General features: G+C 40.9%; 1 protein-coding gene across 8 annotated transcripts in view; it reads left to right on the top strand.

Annotated features, from left to right (window-relative positions):
- The window catches only part of TMEM63C (transmembrane protein 63C), a 220,666-nt gene that overhangs the window by 95,553 nt on the left and 110,928 nt on the right, over positions 1-14,185 (top strand). For 4 of the 8 annotated variants that reach the window (XR_006354828.1, XM_043984290.1, XM_043984286.1 and 1 more), the window contains exon 1: positions 5,988-6,148. The exons of 1 other annotated variant lie outside the window; for it this stretch is intronic. The gene's annotated coding sequence lies outside the window, so the exon portion shown is untranslated. Of the gene's footprint in view, positions 1-5,985; positions 6,149-6,453; positions 6,579-14,185 lie in introns of those variants that run through there. 3 more of the 8 variants (XM_043984291.1, XM_043984292.1, XM_043984289.1) reach the window with 3 other exon arrangements.

Below are 14,185 nucleotides of genomic sequence, written 5' to 3'. Positions count from 1 at the left end.
TAAGGTTAATAGAACTAGGGACAATGAAAAAAAGGGAAGAGACGAAGGAAAAAAATACAAACCACAAACTTACCACCACCCAGATTAAGCAGTTTTCAAAGAGGACCAGCTGCACACCATTCCAGCATCTCACTCCCTCTCCTGCTCATGCCACAGTATGTTCTCTCCCCTCTTCTCTCTCCCAGAAGCCCCCCTCCTACAGGAAACCTGGCTTTCCACACACACACAGCCCCAAGCTAATTGGCTGGCAGCCCTGATTGACAGAATCAACAGGAAGCTCTACAAACACCAGCCCGGATGCCAGGGATCACCTGACTGCCCTCACCAGGCTTCTAGTCATGGCGGGGTCTCCCCCATTATAATTTGGTCAGGCCCATGCAGGTGCATAGGATCCAGTGGGAGGCCTCCAATCCCAGCCAAGGATGGGGTCACAGAAACCCCAAATCACAACCAATTCCTTACACAGACCAAGGTAATTGGAAGTTTATATAGAAGAAAATTTTCATATTATTATCACATAAAAGAAACTTGTTCAGGATGCATGAGTTTTTAGTAAATTTTTCAAGGCTTAGCTTAGTGCATGACACTCTCCAAACCAGGAACCCCAGGTCAATCCATCCTGTTCTCACAGGGTCATAACCACTACCACTCCCCATAAGAGAACAATGTTTCCTGTCTTTCTTCTGACAACCATCTCCATTCTGGATCAGACTCATTGGTCCACCCTATAATCTAAAGGTGTTTTCAGCAAATCAGGAAAACTTTTGATTAGATAGTAAGATGTTCAGATTGTATTTGTACTTGATCACTCACTTTCCACTCCTTGAGCAACAAAGAAAAAGAGAAATAAAAAATAAATCTCATAATCTCAAAAAAAGGCAATGCAAACAATCTGGAGTGGTACAAAGACATACAAAATAGCTTCCCAGGAGTTCCTAGATCTTTTAATACATTCTTTTTTTAAAGTATTACCATATTTTGTTTTTAGATCACCATAATTTCCAAAAACAAACTTCCCCTTCTCAGAGAGCCATTCTTTATAACAAAGAAGAATAAAGAGAAGAATAAATTCAGCAAAACTAATGAATATATCTGCAAAGTCAGATATGATATTCAGTGTTCCACCTCCATACTCACTTTCCTCTGTGAAGAAGGGAGAAAGGTACATCCACAAATGTCTTATTTGGAACTGAGCTTAATAACTCTAATTTCATAGCATTCAATTTCTTTTTTCTTTTCTCTTTTTTTCACTTAGTATTTTATTTTTTCCCAATCAAATGTAAAGATAGTTTTCAACATTCATTTTTGTAAGATTTTGAGTTCCAAATTTTTCTCCCTCCCTCCTTTCTCTCCCCTCTCCCAAGAAAGCAAACAATATGATATAGATTATACAGTGCAATCATGTTAACCATATTTCCACATTAGTCATGTTGTGAAAGAAGAATCAGAACAAAAGGGAAACACCATGAGAAAGAAAAAACAAACAAAAAAAATCAACAACAACAAAAGTAAAAATAGCATGCCTCAATTTATATTCAGACTCCATAGTTTTTTCATTCGGCTTGTTTTTGCTTTAAAAATTAGTCCATAGTTTTTTCTCTGGATGTGTATAGCATTTTCCATCAAGAGTCTTTTGGAATTGTCTTGGATCATTATATTACTGGGAAGAGCCAAGCCCATCACAGTTGAGTCAGTTGAGCACCCTGGTGATGTCATTGCTCCTCTTCAAGAATGAAAGATGAACAAGAAGATAAGGGCAGAATGGTGTGTATTGAAAGGAACCTTGATGGGAATCAGGACAAAAGAACTGGATTCTAGACCTAATTATAATAATAAAATATAAAATATTTTATAAAATATATAAAATATAAAATAAGATATAAAAATAATGTTTCTAACTTGGTCTGTGGCTTTGGACTTGCCATTTCATGTCTCGGTAATTGTGTCCTCATTAGTAAACTAAAGAGGTTGACATATATGATAAAATATTCCTACAGCATTTTTCATGGTATCAAAACACTAGAAACAAAGTAGGTGTCTATCAATTAGGAAATGATTGAACAAACTGTCACATATACATAGGATAGGGGCAGCTAGGTGGCGCAGTGGATAAAGCACTGGCCTTGGATTCAGGAGGACCGGAGTTCAAATCCAGCCTCAGACACTTGACACTTACTAGCTGTGTGACCCTGGGCAAGTCACTTAACCCTCATTGCCTCGCACCAAAAAAAACCCATATACATAGGATGGAGTGTTACAATTGTACCTCAAGAATATGAGGAATTCAGAGAAACATAGGAAGACTTGTAGGGAATAATGTAGAGGGAAGAAAACAGAAATAGCAGAACAATATACCCTATGACTACAATAATGTAAATAAAATAGTATTAAATGTAATCAAATTAAGATTAAATGTAAATAATCCATAATGGTTCAGTAGGACAGATGCCAAAACACACCTACATTTTCTTGGTAGAGAAGCAGGTGAACAACAGGTGCCAAATGTATAGCCATATGGATTTAGTCACTGTTTTGATTGCTTTTGCTTAACTTTTTTTTTCTTTGTGTGAGGTGTCAGATTCTATCAGGAAATAATTATGATGTTAAAAAACATAAAACATAAGAAATATCCTTACATTTTTTGTGGGGCAGGGCAATGAGGGTTAAGTGACCTGCCCAGGGTCACACAGCTAGTAAATATCAAGTGTCTGAGGCTAGATTTGAACTCAGGTCCTCCTGAATCCAGGGCCGGTGCTTTATCCACTATGCCACCTAGCTGCCCCTCCTTACATTTTTTAATGAGGGTATTGAATTACATATTCCTTAAGATTTTTTCCAGCTCTCACATCCTATATTTCTATTTTAGTTTTTATTATATTTAGTCTATTTTATTTTATTTCACTAGTTCAGGAAAAGAAGAATAAGGGATATTTGACTACTTGTCTTTCTCATGTCAGAGCTTATTCCTGTGCTTGGGTTCTTAAAGCTTTAAAATAATAATATTTGTTGTTCAGACATTTTCAGTCATAACCAACTCTGTGATCCCACTTTTTCTTGGCAAAGATACTGGAGTGGTTTGCCATTTCCTTCTCCACTCATTTTAGAGATGAGGAAACTGAGACAAACAGGATTAAGTGACTTACCCAGGGTCACACAACTATTAAGTGTCTGAAGACAGATTTGAACTCAGGAAGATGAGTGTTCCTGACTCTAGGCCTGGCATTCTATCCACTGCACCAACTAGCTGCCCCCTGCCCCCCGATAATAATAGTAATGGCTTTTATATAAATGAATATTTGATACATATAAATATTTAAATATTTAAACAGAGAGGAAGTGTGGTATAATGGATACAGAACTATACTCAGGGCCTGGAAGATCTGGGTCCAAGTCCCACCTATGATGTATATTGGCTGTATATCTGGGTATATGGTGTGAAATGTTGCTCTATACCTATTTTCTGCCAAACTGATTTTTTTCCCAGCAATTTTTTGTCAAATAGTGAGTTGTTGTCCCAAAAGCTTGGATCTTTGTATTTATTAGACACTAGATTAGTATGTTCATTACCTGCTGTATATATTGTGTACTTAATCTATTCTACTGATCCACCACTCTATTTCTTAGCCAAGTAATAGATTATTTTGATAATTACTACTTTGTAATACTGTTTGAGCTCTGGTAATGCTAAGCCAACTTCCTTTACATTTTTTTCATTGGTTCCCTTGGTATTCTTTTTTTTTTTTAAGTGAGGCAGTTGGGGTTAAGTGACTTGCCCAGGGTCACACAGCTAGTAAGTGTTAAGTGTCTGAGGCTGGATTTGAACTCAGGTACTCCTGACTCCAGGGCCGGTGTTCTATCCACTGTGCCACCTAGCTGCCCTCCCTTGGTATTCTTGACCTTTTGTTCTTCCAGCATAATTTTGTTACCACGTTTTCTAGCTTTGTAAGAAAATTTTTGGTAGTTTGGAATTTCACTGAATAAGTAAATTAATTTAGGTAGAATTGGAATTTGTATTATATTGGCTTGGTCTACCCATAGGTAATTAATATTTTTCAAATTGTTTAGATCTGACTTTATTTATAGCACTTAGTATATTCTAGGCACTGTGCTAAGTACTTTACAATTATCTCATTTATCCCCCAAAACAACCCTGGAAGGTGGGTACTATTATTATCCTCACTTTGCAGATGAAGAAACTAAGGCAAAGAAAGGTTAAGTGATTTGCCCAGGGTCATATAGCTACTTAGTTGTGTTTAGCTAGTATCTGAGTCCAAATTTTAATTTAGGTGCAGTACTCCCTAGCTTCTCAAAGCTACAAAAGGACTTTACAAACATTAACTTTAATAATAATATTAATAGCTAACATTTATATAGTACTTACTAGGTGGCAGGCATTGTGATAAGTGTTTTACAATTATTATCTCATTTGATCCTCACAACAACCCTAGGAGATAAGTACTATTTCCACTTTACACATAAGGAAACTGAAGCAAAAGAAGGTTAAGTGACTAGCCCACATTCATACAGTTAGTAAATATTAAAGGTTGGATTTTAACTCAGGTCTTCTTGACTCCAGGCCCAGTGCTCTGTGCACTGTGCCATTTTTAATTCTAATTTAATTTAATTCTAATAATCTCCTGAGGTAGGCAGGTTGTGGTATAGTGGAAAGAATTCTGGATTTGGAGTCAGAAGTTTTAGGTTTGAATTGTGTCTCTGCCATTTACTGTGTATAATCTTTTTTTTTTTTTTTTTTTAGTGAGGCAATTGGGGTTAAGTGACTTGCTCAGGGTCACACAGCTAGTAAGTGTTAAGTGTCTGAGATTGGATTTGAATTCAGGTCCTCCTGACTCCAGGGCTGGTGCTCTATCCATTGCGCCACCTAGCTGCCCCTACTGTGTATAATCTTGAGAAAGCAATTTTGGGCCTTAATTTCCTCATTTATAAAATGAGAAGATTGAAGGAGACCACTTCTAAGGTCCCTTTGAGCTCTAAATCTATATTGATTCCCATTTTGCAGATGAGAGAATTTTCAGAGAAGTTAAGTGACTGCCAGAAGTTTATACAGTTAGTAATGGTAATATTTAGTATGGTAATGGATAGAGTGCTTGGCCTGAAGTCAGAAAGACTCATTTTCCTGAGTTCAAATTTGGCCTCAGACACATATTAGTTTTGTGATGCTGGGCAAGTCATTTAACTCTGTTTGCCTCAGTTTCCTCATCTGTAAAATAATCAGGAGAGGGAAATGGCAAACCACTCCAGCATCTTTGCTAAGAAAACCCTAAATGGGGTCACAAAGAATTGGACACAACTGAAAAGACTCAACAACAGAGGTAGCAGAGGATTTTTTCCATTACCTATTTCAGTGCCTTAAAAATAACCCAAATTCACTTGCATTTTAATTTCCCTGCTGTGGACTCTGAAAAGCACAACTCTCTCCAGCATCAAAATTTAGATCACTCCTAGCGGGATTAAACTTTGTCCCATGCAAGGATGAGTAAACTTAACTAGAGATGGCCAAACCAGAACTGGGTATCACTCATTGCTTCCCAGGATTGTGCGGTTGGTAATTTGCAGATCGTCCCTTTGATGTAAAGGCGATGGATGAGGCGCTGGGGTTGTATCTGCAGCATTGTTGCTGTAGGGAGTTGCGGAAACGCCTATTGCCTTCTGGAGACTGATTGATGTTTTTTGCTTTTGTGCACTGTGTCAGGGGAGGATCTCACTGCACCTGGTTTGGGTGGATGTGTAGAGCAGCAGGACATAATCGGAGAAGCCTAGCAGAAGAGCAGTGAGAACTAGGCTAATTCAGTAACAGCTGTAGAAGGAGAAGCACGTTTGCCAGGGGTAATTTGTACCTTATTGGCTAAGTGGCTCTCGGTCACTCCCCCTGGGTACCCGAGTCTGATAATCCAGCCTGCGTTCCTAGGCAAGTCAGACTAGCTGGCGGAGGGGAGGGGCCAGGACGGTGAACTCAGTTATACTGTCCCTGAAAAGGGAGGAGCCTAATCAAAGGCTTGGCCAAGGATGCCGCTCTCCCAGTGATGCAGCGGGGAATTTGTAGACAGTCCCTTGGCAGGTGGGGCTCGTTGGCTTCTTTCCTGGGCTGATGGGGAGAAGGACTAGGCAGATCTTTGCTGCCTTCTCACAGGTAGGAACATCTCACTGATGGTACTTCGGGGCTTAGGAGTGGGTTGGACAGTGGGGAGAGGTTAGTTTCGGGGCTGGTAGGGTGACTGAGGAGGCCAGGGAGGGAAGAAGGATGGAGAGAGAGGTTGGGTGGCTATGCAGTTGGTATTGATTGAGATTCAAGAAGGGGCCTGAAATCCAGACTCCAAGGAAGTGGGGAGGGAGGGAGGAGGGAAGTGGAGCCTGGAGGGTGGAGGTGGGGGTGGGTGAGAGAGTAGGGCTTGGTCGATTGGGAAAGGAACATATTGTTGTCCTGCTGTGTTCTCCTGGACCTTGGCCTGCTGGGCAGCAGAAATCTGAGGGTGGCACTTTCTGTGGCATCTTTCAGAGCCTTATGGATGACAGCCCTTCTTGTACCTGGGGAAGGGGCAGCAAGGATAAGCTGGCAAGGGGTAAGGAACTGGATTTAGCAGAACCAAATGTTTGCCACCTGGACAAAGATAGATGAGGATGGCCCCTAGGGATCTGGTCCTCAGTCAGGGTGCTGTCCTGCTGTTAAACCAGGCAGAAGTTCCTGCTAACTTTTTGGGGGGTGAGGGGTGTCCCTAGACTAAGGAATCCCCAGAACTCTCTGCCAAGTGTGGGGGGTGGGGGGATTGGTATTCTCCTCTTCCAACAAGCTGCCTCCTTAGTCTATTGGCTTACGAATAAGGGTGCCATGGTAACGTCACTGTCAGTACTTACTGGCTCACTCCTGATGGTTGCTTGAAGGCCCTGTTGTCCCCTTGGCCATCTGGAGTGTTGAGCTGAGGAAGGAGTGGAGGAGGCCCTCCCCTACCATCTTTCACCCAGAAATTTTCAGACAGGCACTGCATGTCATGCTGGCCCTAGCCTCGGGGGGAGGATCTGCAGTTTGAAGATATTGATCCCCTGTCTTATAGTTGGGGAAACTGAGGCAGGGAGGGAGAAGTGACTTATCGAAGATCACAAATCAAAGCTGTTTCTTTCCAGATACTACTTTGCCCTTTAGATGAAGAGAATGCTGGTTTTTCTCTTCTCCCCCTTCTCCCCCTCAGTTCTGTCCCTCTTAACCTCCTGCTATATGATACTGGGTGGGGAATTATGGGATTCGTTGCCTCCCCCTATCACTCTTTGATCATCTCTGAAAATAGAGTTAAAGTTGCCAACTTCCCAGGCTTGAATAGAGGATCGAATGTTTGTAAATTGTTTTCCAGAATGAACCAGAAGTTATGAATGCCAGGATATCTTATTTATTATGAATATTTATCTAAGATGATGGAATAGTGGTGCCTGCTCTCTCAAAGTCATGGGAAGGGAGGGGTCCCCACCTGGATCCTTGTATCTGGATCGTAGGTCTGTCTGGTGATCTCCTGACTTGGGGTACTTACTGATATAATAATAGGTGCTTGATAGGAGTGAGGAAAACAGATTTTCTTCTTTAACCATCCCAGCTCAAAAGGGAAAATCCAGGAAGTGTCGATTTCACCATCTGGGGAAAGAGCTAAGGCTTGAGGTGAGCTGCTTTGGAGTGTGGTATTCCTTTGAGGGTTACAAGTCAGTCACACTGTTTTCTTTCACTGACTCAGATCTTATTCTCCTCCTCCTTTCTAGCTGACAATTATGACAAATGAAGATGACTGAATTTGTAAACAGGGCCTACTGAGTCTTTTGTGTGTGTGTGGTAAGGCCTTTAGAATGACAGATAAAATTCTGAGTGGCCTGTTCATACCTTTGAGAACAGAATCAAAAGAGATGTTATGTTTGATCCTGGAGGTGATAAGGATCACTGGACTTTATTGAATATAGGGTGATATGGTCAGACCTGAACTTCAGGAGGATCCATCTGACAGTAGAGTCAAGCATGGATTGGAGTAAGGAGAGACTTCAGTCAGGAGGTGCACCAGCAAGCTATTATAATAGTTCAGATGTAAGGTGATGGAGGCCTGCACCATTGTGGGTGGCAGCAACAGAGGAGAGAAGGGGGCTTATTGGAGGGATGTTACAAAGGTGAAATCAACAGACCTTGGCAACAGATTGGATATGGGAGGTGAGAGAAAGTGAAGGCATATGGGAGAGATGTTATGAAGGTAACATTCAGGGTAGAAACTCTTTCTGTTGATTAAGATCAACAACAGTTTCCTGCCCAATAAAAGGGTAAAAAGACTTCCCAGTGGTCATGGAACTATTGTGTGTCACACGGTTAGTACTTATACCAAGTCTTCCTAATCCAGGGGTGTTATCCACCATGCTATGCTACCCCTCTCTCCCTCTGCTGACTTATCACAAATAAATACGTGCCTAATATCAGACTTTTCTTGCCTTAAAAATATGTATATACTTAGAAATCGAGTAATGCTAGAAAGTTCCCCTTGTTATCACCTGTCCGATGTACTCCTCCTCCCCCATCCTGTGTGCCTTCCCTCTTCTTGTGGTTGTCATATTCTTCATCATCATCATTGTTATTGAGTCATATCTTCCTGGCCTCATTCGGGGTTTTCTCGGCAAAGATACTAGAGTGGTTTGGCATTTCCTTCTCCAGCTCATTTTGCAGATGAGGAAACTGAGGCAAACAGGGTTAAGTGACTTACTCAGGGTCACACTGCTAGGAAGTGTGTGAGGCCAGATTTGAACTCAGGAAAATGAGTCTTCCTGATTCCAGGCCTGGCGCCCTGTTCCCTGCACCACCTAGCTTCCTGTCTTTTCCAAAAGGCAGCTCCAAACCTTGCCTCACTTGGCTCTGGTAGTGATCTAGAAATCATCGGATTTCAAAGCTAGAAGGCACTTTAGTGATCCAAACCCTTCATCTGACAGAAGGGGAAATGAGGGTGAGATATGTAAGGTCAGTTAGTAAATATTTATTAAGTGCCTACGATGTGCCAGGCACTGTGCTACATAAGCACTGTGCTACAAGAAAGGGAAAAGATAGTCCCAGCTGTCAGGGAGTTCACAGTCTACTAGGGGAAATGACATGCAAACAGCAAGGTACAAGTGATGCATAGGTGGGATATATGAGGATGGTTTGGTACCATGTTTTTTTTTTGTTTTTTTTTTTAGTGAGGCAATTGGGGTTAAGTGACTCGCCCAGGGTCACACAGCTAGTAAGTGTGTGTTAAGTGTCTGAGGCCGGATTTGAACTCAGGTACTCCTGACTCCAGGGCCAGTGCTCTATCCACTAGGTACCATGATTAAGGAAGACTGGGACAGGCTTCTTGGAGAAGGTAAGACTTTAGCTAAGACTTGAAGGAAGCCTGGGGAGTCAGGAGGTGCATACGAGGAGGGGAAGTTCCAGGTAAAGGGTGACTCGTCCAAGTTCATCTAGCTTTTTTTTTTTTTGTGAAAGAGCCAATACGAGACACCCTGGTCTCCCAGACGCCCTGTCTAAGGCTTTTTCCAGTTGCCTTGGTGAGTCAGTAGCAAAACAACAGATAACCATTTATCTCCATGAAACTGACCTGTTTATGTCACTGTGTCATCCATGAACAAGAGGCAAACCTATCAAAGCAGAAGTAAATTTCTACCATCTATTGCTGGTTACTAACTTGGAAGTATCTCAGAGGGAAGAAGCCAATGCAATCCATTTCCCTGTGAGTCATATCCTTAAAACAAAACCAGATACCCTTAGTTTTGGCTTCATGGAGAGTTACCAAAAAAGCAGCCTTCATATCTTGTACAAATGATTAGCAGCCTATGATATCTTACATGGACAGGGCCTGAAGTCAGAATAATAAAGGATAATACAGTGAACCATCTGGCATGATCAGAAGATACCAGGAATTGGTTGATCAATCTGATTGATTAATAAAGAATTCCAATTAATAAGAAGTTACTATAGATGCCGATTTTAAGATACTTGGATTGTGACATGATACACTCAACACTCAAACCAATGCAGCTTAGTATGGTGGCTAGAGCGGCTTTATAATAAGTCAAGAAGATTTCTGCAAGTCCTGCTTGTCAATGCATGCTGTCCGAATTATTATTATTATTATTATTTTTTTTAGGCAATAGGGGTTAAGTGACTTGCCCATGGTCACACAGCTAGTAAGTGTCAAGTGTCTGAGGCCGGATTTGAACTCAGGTACTCCTGAATCCAGGTCCAGTGCTTTAACCACTGCGCCATCTAGCTGCCCCTGTCCGAATTATTATAGGCAAAACGCTTAACCTGTCAGTGCCCTAAGCTTAATAACATAAGTGGTAGACAGTTGTAGATCTTCATTGGAAAAGGGAGTTTTCTCACTGGGCAACAGTGAAATCACAGTTTTAGACACACAAAAAATGTACTCAAACTATACTGAACACGATAGCTCACATCTATATTTAGAAATGAACTTAGTGTAAAACCTATTTATTGTTCCAGCCTCAGCTTAAATACCACCATTTCTATTCAACCTTCCCCAAACTACCCTCATTGCCTCCACCTTGCAGCCAAAAAAACGATCCCTCCCTTCTGTAAACTGGCTTGTTCCGCTATTATTTCCCATTCTCTTTAAATTGTTAACTTTCCCAGGGCAAATGTTTGCCCCCAAAGCCTAAGATCAATTTATGTCTTTTGAATCATGGTTGGTAAATGTAACAGAATGTTAGACTGACTCCAAGTCCAGAAAACCTTGGTTTTTATTTTGCCTCTGACAATTACTCAAAGCTGTTTGATCTTAAATGAGCTGATTAGGCATTCTGGGGCTCTTTTTCAATTTATTTCTCCCCTGAAAAGCTGTCTTCAATGATCATTTCATAGAATTTAGGGCTGGAATGAACCTTAGCAATCATCTGTTCCAAAGGTTTTTAACCCTTTTTGTATCATGGATCTCTTTGGTTGGCTGGTGAAACCTATAGTCTCCTCCTCAGGAAAAAAAATGTTTTCATATAATTGGAGGAAATACAAAATTTCTCTTAGAGGTTAGTGAAAATAAAGATGTAATTTTTCCCATTCAAAGTCATGGACCACCTGAAATCTATCCATTGAGCCATTATGGGTAGGGGAACCCTAGGTTAAGAGGCCAATCTTAAAAAAAAAAAAAAAGGCCCATCTAGTCCAGCCTCATCATTTTACAAATGAGGAAACTCTTGTTTAGAAAGGAGAAAGGTCCCACATCTAATAGTGGGATTTAACCCAGCCCTCTGACTTCTAGTACTTTGTTCTTTCCACTAGAGCAAATTACCTCAGCCTCTAAGCTGATTACACTAACATATAATTGGAAAGGGGAAAAGAGGCACACACTGTGATTTTCATCCACTAGCATCTCCATTCCACTTGAGATGGTCCTGTTCTCCACCACTGCCTGGTAAGCTCATTATTTCATCTCAGTGCCTCAGTTTCCCCTGTGTAGAGCTGCTTGGGGAGGTTGGGAAGATTAAATGAGATAATGGATCTAAAGTGCCTGGAGCTCTTTGCAGAAGGATCTTGGTGCTATTACTTCCAAGAAGCATTATGAGCCACTAAACTGGACTGCAAGGAAATAAATGTTATCATCATATAAAGTGCTTAGGGAAATTGTGTGTGGCTTTTCCCTGAGGTCAGCAGATATTACAGCAGGTTTTGTCCATGTGTTGTTCCATCATTGTTCCCAACTCTCCTCTATTAGTTCTGACAGACCAGATTCATAGATCAATTGACTTTAACTCCATGGGTTGGTAAGAAATCATTTCTCAAAATTGGGAAACAAATTTCTGTGGAATGATAATAATAGCAGGTACATAGCACTTTACATTTATTATCTTGTTTGAGCCTCACAATAATCTTCTGATATCAGTGCCGTTATTAGCTGCTTTTTACAGTTGAGGGAACTGAGGCTGAGAGAGGTTACTGATTGCTCAAGGTCACAGAGCTAGTAAGTGACTGAGGCAGGATTTGAACTCAGGTCTCACTGACTCCAAAAAGAGTATTTGTGCATGATAAACCCAAGTATAGGGCAGCTAGGTGGTTCAGTGGATAGAGCACTGGGTTTGGAATCAGGAAGATTCATCTTTGTGAGTTCAAATATGGCTTCAGACACTAGCTCTGTGATTCTTGAAAAGTCACTTAACCCTATTTACCTCAGTTTTCTCATCTGTAAAATGAACTGGAGAAGGAAATGGCAAACCATTCCAGTGTCTCTGCCAAGAAAACCCCAAATGGGGTCACAAAGAGTCAGACGCAACTGAACAACAATTAAAAAAAAAAACAAGTGTAAGGACAAGAACTAAACAATTCCCTCTGCCTTGTTCGGTCTAAAAAGAAATAGTGATATACTTATGTTTGTAGTCAAAAGACATTTATTAAGAGCCAATTGTGTACAGAACACCGTACCAAGAATGTGAAGGTGGTTGGCATACACAGTTTAGATTAAGTCTCAGTTCCTGGACTCAGGGAGCTCACAATTTACAAATTGATTTTCATCTTTGGAACAGTCCCACACAATAGGTAGAGGTAGTTTTATTGTGTTAATTTTACAAACAAACTAAGGCTTAGGTTGGGTACAAGTAACTTTTGAAAGGTCATACAATTAATAGCTAAGCTTGGATTCGAATTTGGATCCTCAGACACTTGGGTCCCTTCCAGTTCTGTACATGAAATCAGGAAAACCTAGATTCAAATCCTGTCTCTGCTACTTCCTAGCTGTGATCATGAACAAGTTACCAACCCTCTCTAAGCCCATTTCCTATTTTTAAAGTGAGGCTAATAATATTTGTAATACCTATCTCCCAAGGATGTTGTAAGGCTCACATAATCTATTCATGTAAACCTAAAAGTATCATATCAGTAGGAAAGGGATGCAACCTGTCATTTCATTGACATAGGGAACTCCTAGGTAAAGAAACTCCCTCTACCAAGGTGGGTCTATACCTTCTCTGCAATTTGTAGTCCTAAAGAGTTACTTAGGGCACTAAGAATGTCACACAGCCAGCCTGTGTCAGAGACTAGATGCAAACCTAGGTAATCCTGACTTTTGAGGCCAACTCTTTCTACCATTACTCACAGTAGACTCCTGTCTATTTCAACACTTTCTATTAGAAAGTACAGATAATCAAGTGCTGGTCCTGGAGTCAGGAAGACCTGAGTTCAAATGGATCTCAGACACTTATTTGCTGTGTGACCCTGGGCAAGTCACTTAAGCTTTGTCTGCCTTATTTTCCTCAAATGTAAAATGGTGATAATAATAGCATCTATCTCTTAGGGTGGTTATGAGGATCAAGTGAGATAGTGGTTTTTAAGTGCTTTTCATAGTGTTTATCACATAGTAGGTACTTAATAAATGTTTCCTTCCTTCCTTCTTTCCTTCCGAGCCCTCTCCTTCAGTGAGTCTCTTTTTCCGGGACAGCCTTATTAGGAAGTCCTCATGTACCCTTTTGGACCTCACCTTTGTAACAATTGGAATGACACCACCTGCTGGAGACTTACTGTAGGAAAGCTCTGCCATGAGGAGAAGGTGTCTGAGGGCAAGCCATGCGGTTTTTCTTTGGTGTCAGTACATGAAGTTTGCTTGTGGGAGGAAGAGGGGTCAAGGCTGGCTCTCTCCCTCCCTTTTGCTAGGACTCTCATAGAGAGTGGAGCAGGAGAACTGTAGCTCCCCGAGATAGATAGATGAATCTAGGCCTTTCTCTCTTCACAAATTCTTATTCTCCTTAATAAATGCTTAAAAGTCTAAACTCTTGCTAAAGCTTATAATTTATTGGCAACCACTCATTAGATATTTTACACAGTATAGCTAGAATTTTAGTCCCTTACACCTTATTCTGACTCCTGTTCTGCTATAGGCTCTTTTAGGGGCTGAGCAGCTCTGGGGAATTCCCCAGTTGCGATTTATACCACCAATGTAGAAAGACCCAGGTTGTCTCAGAAATCTCAACAGATCATTGTCAATTCATCTGGTCCCAAAGAAAAGTTGGAAAACATTTCAAAAGACCTGGCTTCAGATCTCAGCTGGTCCACTTACTGGTTACATGCCTTTGGATGTTTTGCTTCTCTGTTAAATAGCTGACAGGTTGTAAGCACATAGTAGACCCTTAACATAGTAGGTTTATTTATTGACTGGGCTCTCTAAGGTACTTACCACTTTGA

This window comes from Dromiciops gliroides, chromosome 2 (genome assembly GCF_019393635.1).
Source record: "Dromiciops gliroides isolate mDroGli1 chromosome 2, mDroGli1.pri, whole genome shotgun sequence".
In the NCBI taxonomy this organism is placed as follows: domain Eukaryota; kingdom Metazoa; phylum Chordata; class Mammalia; order Microbiotheria; family Microbiotheriidae; genus Dromiciops; species Dromiciops gliroides.
This window is presented reverse-complemented; position numbering and strand designations above follow the sequence as displayed.